Below are 12,938 nucleotides of genomic sequence, written 5' to 3' on the forward strand. Positions count from 1 at the left end.
ACTGTTGCCTTGATTATCAGCGAACTGATGAAGATGAGTGTGAAGAAGCATTTTTAACTGGAAATGCAACAGGATTGTTAAAGTATCGAGCATCCAGCAGGGTTTATTAACCAAACCCTCCACAAAGACATGATGGGGATTGTGAAATGAACCCAGCACCCTGCAGTGCTCTTTTCTTTGAGTTTTCCGTCTTTCCTCCACTTTTGCAGTTGAGTCGTTGTTGCCTTCATTCCTCATGCGCTCACCTCAACTCTCCATCCCCCTCCTTATAGCAGCGCCTGATTCATTTTCCCAGTAACGGCCTCAGTTCCCTGTGATTTATATGTTTATGGTCATTACTGACGTTGAGTAATACATTTCCGTTTTTCTCCTCTTCTCCATCTTACCCCATCTCTCTTTTGGCAGAGCCTCAAGGTCCTGCAAGGAATATCAATTACTCTGTTTGTGTTTAATCACAGTCTTTTACTTTCCTTTGCACCACTTCCTGACATGGAAAAAGATGTTTTGTTTTGAGATATCTGATGGTTTGTTGTCGCTTTTGCGTTGGCCAAATGAAATAAAGTAAATTATAAATGTCATGTTTAATGTTTGACAACGAGATATGCTTCATCGACTGGATTTTGGTTTCATTTATTATTCTAATGCTGCAAAAACACACAATCTTATCAAGTATCTTAATACACCCAAGTTAATTAATTTATAAGTAACTTTTAAGCGAGATATAGGAGCTTATTTTTTTATATTTTATTCCTCAATATTGATTTAAAAAAAGTACAGGTTCCACTGTCCGATTATTTCACTTATAATATGGGAAAATGTCTTTTTAAAAGTGAAATAATCTGCCAGCAGAACTAGTACTTTTTATAAATAAATATTAAGGATTTATTGAATTTAAACGAGCTCCTTTATCCTGCTGAAAAGTTGTACGTTTTGTATTAATTAAATCACGCTGAGATATTTGCACGACAAAAATACTAAGTAAGATTTTGTGTTTTTGCAGTGATCTGGCTTTGTTTTTCTAGTCCAGTGTAATTAATAAGTGGGATGCTGCTAAGGCTCTTTTCATATTGCAATATTGCAATATTTATTTTCCATGATGCCCTTTTGGATGATTGGATGAAGGTTTGCTAGGAAATGAGACACATTTATACAAAACAAACAGGCAAAGTTCAGAAACTTAAAAACAAAAAAGTCATGAATGAAATAAGTGGAGAGCAGCTTCAAAGAATCTGTGAACTTACTTTTTCATTTCTTTATTTTGGCTCAAAGCTAAAGTCAAAGTTGCAACATTATCACTGCTTTCTCATGACATTCACTGAGAACCCAAACATGCTGAGGGAGAACAAACTCCATGCAGAAAGACTGTGAGCTGGGATTCGAACCCAGGACTGTTTTGCTGCAAGGCAACAGTGGCAGCGGCACAACGGACCCCAAAAATGTGGCCCCCATCATCCAGGCTCCATCTCCCACTGACACTGAGAGAAAGCTAGCTAACCTTCACACTGTTAGGTGAACCTGCAATGCAAAAATAGTTTATTTGGGGAAAAAAGGCAACATATGGCACTTGGTATATTAAAATGCCATAAAATGACTTGTTTTGTTATTCTCCTTTTAAAAACAAGTAGGCTTTGAATGAGAAAGTTTCAATATACTCAAAGTCAGCTTTGTTGTTAAAGTAGAAAAGGTAGAAGTGAAATAAAATATGTTTTAGCTACTATTCACTCAGATACTTTGTCTATTTTCAGACATTTAGAACTAAAAGGAAATGAGAAATGATTACATTTCATTTCATTTACGCTGCACCTGATTGTATTAAGAACATTTCCAGCTCTAGTTATGGATAGTCTTAACATTTCAGTATTTCTGTGTTTGTTGTTCCTAATAAATTGTGTTCATATTTTACAGAAAGGCATTTTTGACAGCCAAAGATCGACTCAAGAGTGTTGTGACATTTAGATTCATTTGCATCACCCTCTGAGTCATAGATGCAAGTTAAGTGTCTCTTTTAGATAGAGCAGTATAATTCTTCTCACTGAAATGAGATATCACACACACAACTATACAATATTTATTTTAGCCACAACCAAGATTGTTCAAAATTTCAGAAAGTACAATTACCTTGAGATTTGATTCAGTTTGGACAATCTTCTCCCTTTTTTTTTTTAAATTATAACTGCCAGTCAGTGTTTGTGTTCATTTGTGAGATGGAAATGAAGAGAAAATGCTGTGCACAGAGACAGATTTACATATTGCACCGTGTTGACTGATGAAAACAAAGTTTTTCACATCCAAAAAGTGGATTTAGGTGCTGTGGATCATGTGGTGCACAGGGAAATTCGTATTTGTAAAAGAAAACTGACAATTGGTCAGCATGAACTGACGCATAAGCTGCCTGTGGACTATTAGCATATCACAGCCAACATGCTTTTGCAGCTTGTTTGCTTACTGAGATAAGAGCAGCGCTTGCAACACAAAGATGACAAAGCCTTGACAAAGACGTGCCTGCAGGATACCACACTGGACAGATTTGAATTCAGATTTGTCACAGGATTTCAAATGAATCATAATTTCCAGCCTCCATTGACTCACACAAGCGCTCATGCATGCTAATGCTCTTGTAGCCTTGTTAGCTGTCGAGTTATTTACCTGATTTGATGTCTAAAAATGTATTTAAAAGTTCATCTTAAGAGTAAATCCAGATTTTTTTTCTAGTGTACTAATACATTTTATTTAGAAGCATCTTTCATTTCACTCAAGGCGACTTTACAAAGACACCAAGAAACATCATATGAACAATTCAGGTGTCATTTAGATGTATTTTCAACCAAACAAATGTTCAAGATTCGCTCATTAGCCGGAGGTATAATGGCACCATTTAACATTTAAACAGTGGACTTTAATGTTCAGCAGAAGAAATGAGATGGAGCTGAAAATGCAGAGGCTTGCACTATCACTGAGCTAAATTACAGTCATTTGATTCAGGGAGGGTGGAAAGGATGGGCTGAATGGGGCGGCTAGACTGAATGCTAGCTTAGCCTCCTCGGCCAGATTTTTGGTTTTTGCTTGGTTGGGTTTATATATCAGCTAACTGAAGCCAGTTTCATGCTATAAAATCCTGCTTTCTCAGCACTGAGTCCTAATGAACCGAGACTCCCTGTGCAGAACGGCCGTGCTTTGTTTTTTTTCCCCCATGAATTGATATCATGTAGTCAGGTAGCGATCCAGAACATTTATCAAAGATGACTGGGGCTCCATACATTTACGGAAAGATTTACATGACTGCAGTCACATTTACAATGCTTGGTGCAGTTAACACAAATTTTTGTGAGCTGAAAGTAAACAAAACCTCTGACAAAAGTGTAAATACATGACCGGTTTTAGCCTGGTAGATCCATTATTCAGGGGAAGACAAACAGTATAAGGAGCTTACTAAACAGGCGAATGAAAAACCAGCTGAATTAAAGTTGCAAGTAGTGCTGTCCTTATCAGTCTGATAGCAGAAGATATTTTCCCTCCCTAAGCTGTGTTTTCACCCTGCAACTTCTCTGCCTCTGATGCAAATATCATCTGGTTTGTAAATTGGGCATGGTGCTTTAATACCAAACTACTTAAATCTGTCACTGAACCTCCTCGGGTCATTGTTTAATGACTGCCTCTTGTTGGCGTAGGCACCATGTGGGTTTTTTCTGCATCTACTGCTGTTTCTAATTCTTAGATTTGATTTTTTTTTCTCCCCCCCCCAACCCCCACACCTTTTGCACTTCTAAATCCTCACATATTATTTTTTTAATCTGTATTCCTCAAGAGACTGCAAGTTAGTGAATACAAAAACCGGAAAGTTGTGTTCACGTGAGTTGTAGTCCAACACTTGGTATGGAGAAAATGCAACAGAAATGTCCCTCGTCTGGATTAATGATCACACATTTGCAAATATTTCCCAGGAAAGCTTCAAAATGAGATGGCAGGAGAAGAAAACTGGAAGCGAGGAGGAGTTTACTCGAGCGCAACGAAATAGAAGTGACCTTCCATCGTTCAGTTCGGGTCGAATTAACTTTCCCCATCATTCTCACCTCTCTGATGTAAACGCCATAGATGCCACAGCACAGCGCGGCTCTCATGTTTATTAATTTATTAGAGCGAGAGATGTGCTAAATCATTGACCCTCTTTTAGTGCCTTGTGCTCCGTCTGAGCATGGGAACGAAGAGGCTGTATTGATTTTGCCCTCCTCTAATCAGTCGGCGGGGCCTTATTTGGGATGTGAAAATGGTAAATCTCTTACAGTGAGCTCCTGTCGGGACCTTTGCTGATCCTAATCTTTACTAGTTGATGGCTCCCTAATCTTTCCGTCATGTAAACCCTGAGAAAGTAAATGCAAACAATGAAAGATCACTTTAATTTATTGAATGCTGAAGGTTCTGATCACCGTTTAACAGTGAGGATATCCACTATGTTTAGATTTAAAATGTAATTAACATGATTTTTGTGGTATCCACTAATAATCACAATCTTAAAATAAATCCCTTCCATTCCTTTTAGAATGGAAACTCACATGATAAATGATAAATGTGAACCTTATTAAAAATACTCTGTTTATTTGCTTTATTTCCATCCATGGATCCTATGTCCTTGAAACCTGTTTATTAAAAAATTGAGCCAGCATATGAAGCTTTTTCTGTCTTATAATGGACCAAAAATAAGTCTTAATCATCTCCTGCAACCCTTCCCTTTATGAAGAAAACACCTTTAGCTTATCCACACTGAGGGAATTTTCTCCATCAGGCTTTAAACACAGATATGCTGAACGTATATCTTGGAACAGATTCGGACTCTGCTTTTGAAACTGAAAGGCTTTTGTCATCTCTGTATAAAATAAACCTTAAAAAAACAGGAAATGGCTTCATCTGCTGTGTGAATTTGAAAACCTCACGTTGATGCAGAGCTTTTAAGTTTCTTCTTAATGTGAAGACAATCATTTTAAGGCTGATTGCTGTACTGTTTATTTCATAAAACCACTAAGAATAGCCATTGAAAGCAAAGCTTTAAACAATTTTTTGGACACTGATATAAGGAAGAGACATATTTTACTAGTTTTTTGTAAATGCTGCATTTTAACTCATTTTTTATGCATAAAGATCAGAAATTCTCTAGGATTTAACATTATTATTTTTTTTTTAGAAAACTTGTTTTTAGGGTTTGTCACATGGACAAGTTAATTACTTAATTGGTGTCTTACTAGATATCTTGTGATCTGTAAGCATAAAATGCACCATCCAAAACGAGCTGAAGTGGAGAAACACAACCTCCTAAACACATTCCTGGTAAAAGTTATCTGCAGATTTCTAGATGTTCAGGGGTTCGGTTTGCTTTTTCTGAGTTCATACGGTAAAACAACAGTTCGTTCAATGAATAATGAAAACATCAGCAAAGAAAATCCATACTTTTAGCAGATATGAAATTCAGACACTCAGCTGAGTTGTAAGGGAAATGAAAAATGTTTTATTTAGTGGTTCCGTAAATAAGACCAAAACAAAACCGGCAGAGACGAACGGACCCATCGCAGTGATTTCACAAAAGGACCTGATAAGCCCAGATGTTCGAACTTTAACTGCAATTTTTATTTATTTATTTTTAAACTATCAGAATTATAAACATATCTCTTGAAACGTGACACTGCCATTTGAATATTAAGACCTACTAAGACCGAGTTTTGAATTTGGAATCAGAACGACTGATAAAGGGAGAAACTCATAATAATGGAGATACTAATTTGACTCTGTCAGTGTAGTAAGACACCATTGTAATACCACAGTCATGATTTATGTGAGAAAGAAGAAATCTTCCTCTATTTTCCTCTCTACTTTTATCACATAATTGGTTCCTTGCCCTGAATTTTACCTTATTTCTGAAACTTTCACTCTGAATGTAAATTCAAAGTGTTCCTTCGTCGTCATTATGCCAATTCTTTAATTTTGTATGACTGCTTTTCTTGCAGTAACATTTTAAGAAGAAAACACTCACAGGGATGACATCATCAAGGAAGTTATGCAGTAAAAAAAATTATTCTTAAAAAATGTAATGGACCAGAAATTTCAGGAGATTTGGGCTTTATTTTTTTGTTGAAGATGCAAAACTCCTAGAAGAAGAAAATTAAATATAAAATTTGTGTGATCTAAATAAGATGAATGAAATTGTTGTTTGGAAATGTGATTGGTCCTTATCAAAGAGCTTTATTTGTCTTCTTGTGGTATTTTAGCTTAACTGTTTGACCATTTAATTCTGACCTAAATGTTAAGATGATTTGTCTTTCATATACCAATATGTGTGTAACTGGAATCCATACAAACCTAGACAATATAATTGCACCTTCAACTATTATTAAAAGCAAAACAAATGTATTAATGATTCCTCAAATAAAAATGTTTTTTTTTAAAGTCTTCTTTCTCCACTACTGTGGAAATGTTGCAGTAGGATGGATGGACAGATGGCACAAACTATCCATATTCCTGACATTTTTAACGTCAAAGATTCAATATAACCAGCTTAGCAAATGAACAACATCCAATCGTGTTTCAAACAGTGATAAGTAGGTCCCTATGAGAGCCGGCTCTCATAGGTACTGCAAATAAATCGAGGTACTCTAAATAATCTAGTTATAAACTCCCCCTTGGAGCGTTTGTCATCTTATCTGGCATGACAAATAGATTCAGGCTCAGGCATCCGGCTCCCAGCCTCTGCCTCTCCCACTGTTTCAGCTCTGTCAATGTTTTCCTTTTATTTCACCATCCCTTAATCAGCTCCACCCTTTCTCCGATCAACGCTGACGTGAGATGAACAAGGTGCTTCCAATCATAAGTTTATGTGTGGTTTTCTGTCGGCAGACAGCAGCAGGACGTGGCCTCAGCTGGTAGTCCATTATCCGCTGAAATACGGCGACGGGACAAAATGTTTGATGTTTGAAATGATTTTTTTTTTTTTTTAGCAGTGATAAAGTAGCTTTCACACAAGTTGGGGCTAATGTTTTTGAAAACGCTTCACTGAAAACATCGACTGCCTTCATAAAATGTGTGTGTGTGTGTGTGTGTGCGTGTGTGTGTGTGTGTGCTCACATCTAACGGTGTGCTGATTGTGTTTGTGTCCAACTCTGACGTGTTCCTCATTATCTGTGTTTTTATTTGCCCTCCAGCCTTGATTAAAGCAAATATGTGTGTTCCAGCTCAGCAGTGCTGGTGGCAGGTTTTAGCTGCCGACTCCAGCAGCTAAGGTTAATGGTATTTTGTTATCATGACTGGTATAAGTGGCAATATGACAAAGGTGCTTAAAATCTTTGTTTACCCTCAATTTCTTCAACTTCTTTGTTTGGGTGATGAATAAAAGACAACGACAGTGGAAGTGAATACAGACAATAACATAAAGACAATTACATGCAATTTGCCTGTTGATTGGTTGACTTCTGGTTTGGGTTTTCTATAAGTAGCCAGTTATTCAGTTTGATTTCAAATTTAAAATATAACTTCAGGATTAAATTAAATGTTGTAAGTTATTTGTACCAATACCTTTCGACAGGAAGGCTCTCCTGTATGAAAACTTCTTTTTTCACACAATAGTCTCCAGAGGTTACACAAAAGATGCACAATGGAATAATGAAAATACTACCTACCTGCCCACACTCGCTCTTTCATGAATCAAGACATGTTTCTCTTTTGTGAGTTTTATACTAAAATGGTGCATTTAAAACTGAAGCACACATACTGCACAATATGCAGGCAAGGTCAGGAATAAGAACTGGGCAGAAAATATGTGAAAAAGCAGCCAAGATCGACGGGAAAAACTTTGAAAGACCTTCAGAACGGTTTACATCAGTGGTCCCCAAACTACGGCCCGCGAACCGGATCCGGCCCGCCTCCACATTTGGTCTGGCCCCCTGACCAATACCAGAGAGCGTTCAGATTTTTTTTAATATATTGTATTTTCTGGTTTATATGTGGATTTTTCTTCAACCACCAGAGGGCTCTGTAGCAGGAAGTGTGTCCTGTAAACTGTGGGTGTTTTGTTTTGCATGGCGCATTGCTGCCATCTGTTGGACTTTTTGGGAACTGCTTGACTTTTATGTTATTTAATCAGTACGGTGGTTTGCTAGCGGTAGAGCAGATGAACACGCGTGTTTGTTATGAACCGAAGCAATGCCTGTAAGTAGCAGCTTATACTTCAAAACGAGCCTTTATGTTAACATATGAGGAATTCATATGTTAAGGTTATTTTCCCTTAATGGAACATATACTAGTCAGTCCCAGTGACCGTTTCACTAACGGTTTTTGCCCATGTGCTTTCTGGGTAAAAATCAATCAAGAAACGGCCCCACCTGTCCCCCGTCAAAAATTTCCGTCAGCGCAGGTGATGAACGTTAAACTCTTTGTCTGTTACAAACTGACTCCGGCCCCCCACCAGAGAAGGGAAAAGTTATGTGGCCCTCACAGGAAAAAGTTTGGGGACCACTGGTTTACATCCTTTGAAAGCGAAGTGTAAATGAATAAGGGTTTGTTTAAAAAATCCCAATTTGTCTATGAAGTCTACAGAAAATGTGTCATGTGTTTCAGCTCCTTTGGATAAACAGGAGGTATTTTTCAAAAGTTTTTCCCGAGAAATACGGAAGCTTTCAAAGTTGGTGTTTCATCAAAAGTTAACAGATGCACTCCTGCGAAGAAGCTTCTGGAAATGTCCAGATGGGCTGCATGACATGAACAAACATGCCCACGAAATGTACTCAGATATATTCATCACTCATTACAAATACAGAAAGCTTCAACTGAAGCTTTTACAAAATACAAACGTATCTTTTTGATACCTAAACCTTCTATCGACTACATTCTGGATCAATTAAGGAGGGTAAGATGACCTCACATAAAGCCTTTGAAACATTTACTGTTGATTAAATGTATTGAGTTCTAATTGGCAGACACTGCGTTACTAATCTCAGCCAATAAAACCGATTAGATCCTAAAAGGACATGTTGGAGCACTAAGTAAGTAACCTTTTCAGAAATAAAAAAACTCTTTGGGTTAGTGTGACTGGAGGGTGAAAAATACAAACCACTCTGGAGACTGGAAATACAAGCACCACTTTAGCCAAAGTTTTGAAATCAGGGAACAATTGATGTGATCAGAAGTCGTCAAGACTCTCTGAACAAGTGATTTCCTCATTTTAGCAACAGGAAATCCTGCAGCAGTGATTCAGCTTTTCTGTTGGAAGTTATTTTAATGTTTTCTGAACAGATTGTTGTTGAAAATGAGAATTTATTCTCAATCAACATATCTGGTTAAATAATATTAATAATAAAAAAGCTGCACCACCAGACTCTCCTGTCCATAACTCTTTAATGCACTCCCGAATAGATGCCCCAGATCAGAGATGTTCCACAAATAAAATGTTTATTTTTTTAATCAAAGATGAAAATGTCTGCCCCAAGTGGTCAGGTGTGTGAATTGCAATCTGTCTAAATGTCGAATAGTCTTCAGATTTTCCTATCACTGTTTAAAAAAACGGGTCAAAGACAGAAAATGTTTGATTAACGCGACTCCTGGTCCTGATTAAAAAATCTATAATGTTATTGAATCATCCAAACATTTTTTTTTAGTTATTTTGTTCTCAAAATACTTAACTGGAGATTAAATGACACCTTCTAGACCACATGTGCCAAACACAAGTCACAGGAATAGAACTTCAAGATAAAAGTTATGGGTTTAAATATTATTTAATCAGCCCAATGAAGTTATTATCTTTGGACTTAAAGATGAGCGAACTAGAATCAATGCACAGCTTCAGTTATTACAACTAAAAACCAGCGATCAGGCCCGAAACCTGGGAGTAGTGATGGACTCTGACCTGAACCTTCAGAGCCACATTAAGACAGTCACAAAGTCGGCCTTCTATCACCTGAAGAACATCTCCAGGGTTAGAGGACTGATGTCTCAGCACGATCTAGAGAAACTCATCCATGCGTTTATCTTTAGCCGCATTGATTCCTGCAACAGCGTCTTCACAGGTCTGACTAATAAATCAATCAAACAGCTGCAGCTGATCCAGAATGCTGCTGCTCGGGTTCTCACTAAAACCAGGAAGATAGAGACATAACACCAGTTTTAAAGTCCCTCCACTGGCTCCCTGTAGCTCAGAGAATAGACTTTAAAATATTGATGTTAGTTTATAAATCTCTGAACGGTTTAGCACCACAATATATTAAAGATCTGTTATTGTTGTACCAACCGTCTAGACCCCTCAGATCTTCTGGTTCTGGTTCTGGTTCTGCTCTGCATCCCCAGAACCAGAACCAGACGAGGAGAAGCAGCATTCAGTTTCTATGCACCACAGATTTGGAACAAACTTCCAGAAAACTGTAAAACAGCTGAAACACTGAGAGCCTTTAAATCTCAACTTAAAACTCACCTGTTTAGAGTTGCTTATGGCTAAATTAGGGTTAGAGTGGGTTTTGATGTCTTCCATGTTTTTATGTCTTTAATGTTTTTAATTTCTTCTTCTTTCTTTTCGACGTTTTAATGATGTAATGTTTTTTGTTTTTTTATTTTTTTTAATCTCTCTCTTTCTCACTGATTATTTCTGTTTTTATTTTAATTATGTAAAGCACTTTGAAATGCCTTGCTGCTGAAATGTGCTATACAAATACAATTTGATTGATTGATTGATTGATTGATTGATTGATTGATTGTGATTGATTGATTGATTGATTGATTGATTGAATATTGCTAAATTACATCAACATGAAAAGATATTAAATATAGTTTAATCTTAAGAAGTACAAACAGAATGCAGAAAAGGCTATAATACGTAACAGTTTGTCAAAATATAGATTTATTAATACATTCTGCACATGATGTTGGTGTGGCCCGAAATGAAAATGAGTTTGACACCCCTGGTCCAGAGTGTCAAACGGAGCCAGTGATTATGGAGTGCTATTGCAAGGCAGACATGCAATAATGGAACGAGGACATCAGTTTCAGCATGATATTTGTTCTGCAACTGATGAAAATTACTCTGAGAAGAGTCACTACTCTACAATATACGAAGAATGCCACAATCATCAGGTTTTTCTGTCAGACAGAGACTTTACGTCTGAGCTGGGGAAAACCTCAGCAAATCTTCTAATATGAATCTAAATGTAAGATGATGGTGAAAACCCCCAAAAGGATCTGCCCTACTGACTATTAAAAGGGCTTGGAGCAGATTGATTAAGTGTCAGCATCTGGAGAGAGATTGCAGAGTATGCGTCTGTATTTATGAACTGATGCTAATCGAGGTTTTAAATGCAAGCTCAGAATCATGAGTCCTAGTTTTAGGGTTGCTTGTGTGATTATGAGACCCAGTTGATGAAAGGGCTTTATAGAAATTACACATTTTAGCAGTTCTGCTCGGTTTCTCTTGACACTTTCACCATTCAGTGACTCAGTGATTCAGTTCATTGATAAAGGAGAGAAATTATAGGAGCTAAACTCAAGGAGGAATCAAATACAGTTCAACTAAAGGTGGGCTCTGATAAGTGGGAAAGAAAGTCAGAGGATGGATGAGGGCCTCACTGTTGGGGTAATGGCTCAGTCCAAGAGATAAACACATTCAAAAGGCTGCTGACACGGCTATGTAATGCAGCAGGGCAGAACCAATCACAGAGCTTTTATTCTTCCTCTGACCCAGCTCTGTTTACATTTGGAGCGTCAATCATACCTGACAGGAAGAGGAGCTCCTCCTGCGTTCAGAGCAGGTCTTTGCTTTTATGGATTTTATCGATCGGAAAACCAAGCGTATCATGTCTCCACTGATTCCTGCTGTCTATCACCGCTGGAACGCCGTTCCTAGCATCTGTGCAGCACTAATTGCACTGACCTTAAAAAACATTGACGTATTTGTATGTTATTCAGTCTGTTTACTTTTTTTAGACACAAGATGCACTCGTCAGGCTGCGAAGTGCTTGTTCTCATCAGCTACCTTCGGCCACATAGTGTGAATTTCAAGTGTGTCATAAATATCAGCACCACTTGAGATTCAGCATCCATCACCTCCTGCGGCTCGCCTGCATATGAACAAATATTTGAAGTCGTCTTTGACTTTGATTTGCATCACAATTAAATCCTTCTGAAACATTTCCTGCTGGCCAGAACAAGGTCTCCCATCCACCAGTTCGATTCACTGGTTTCCAGTGAGAAACCTTTTTGATTTTTCAAATCTGCCAAAGTTATTTTAATTATTGTTCACTGTGGAATCGTTTTACCCTAAAACTGTTATCAAAAAAACTAATTTAGATAACTCTACAATTTATGTAGACTTCTTTTAACTTTGAAATAAATCTGAAATATATTTTAAAACTGCGCGGTATAAAACTGATTGAAAATGTGTCTTGATTTTCTTCAGTGAATAAAAGAGGCATAAGCAGCCAAAACCATTGCCTGGAACAATAGATGTAACAAACAGTCAGCTTTAATGTTTAGAAATATTTAAATAACACTGCGCTCAGTGTTAGGGTTGTTTTGAGGGAATCTATTTGTACGAGCTGCACCTGAATGCAGCATGCACCGCTGTTGGGAAAATCCCCTCTCAATAACCTGGATTCCTCCCACTTGCACTTTATATGATGTATGGAGTTTGGGATGATTAGATACTGCAGGCAACAATTTGGACTGGCTGATTTTTCTTCAGTATCAGTGATATTAACATCCAGCTAGATTCTAGAAGATGTTTCAGGTGAGTAAATCGGTTCTCATTTTCAGAAACTTTCTCTCTTCTTTTCCTTCTTTTGTTTTGCTCCCGATATTGTTTCCCACACATAAACATTCTGCATGTTTTAAGGTATGCATCAAAAATCATAACAGAGACAGATGTAATTAGGTATATTCAGCCATCTATCAGCCATCAGAGGAGACGTCAGTGTCTTATT

The 12,938-nt window shown here is 37.5% G+C and overlaps 1 protein-coding gene across 1 annotated transcript in view; it reads left to right on the forward strand.

Moving 5' to 3' along the window:
- Window positions 1-12,938, forward strand: part of asic1b (acid-sensing (proton-gated) ion channel 1b) — a 203,500-nt gene that overhangs the window by 109,814 nt on the left and 80,748 nt on the right. The window lies entirely within an intron of this gene.

This window comes from Poecilia reticulata, chromosome 5 (genome assembly GCF_904066995.2).
Source record: "Poecilia reticulata chromosome 5, P_reticulata-male-v2, whole genome shotgun sequence".
NCBI lineage: Eukaryota > Metazoa > Chordata > Actinopteri > Cyprinodontiformes > Poeciliidae > Poecilia > Poecilia reticulata.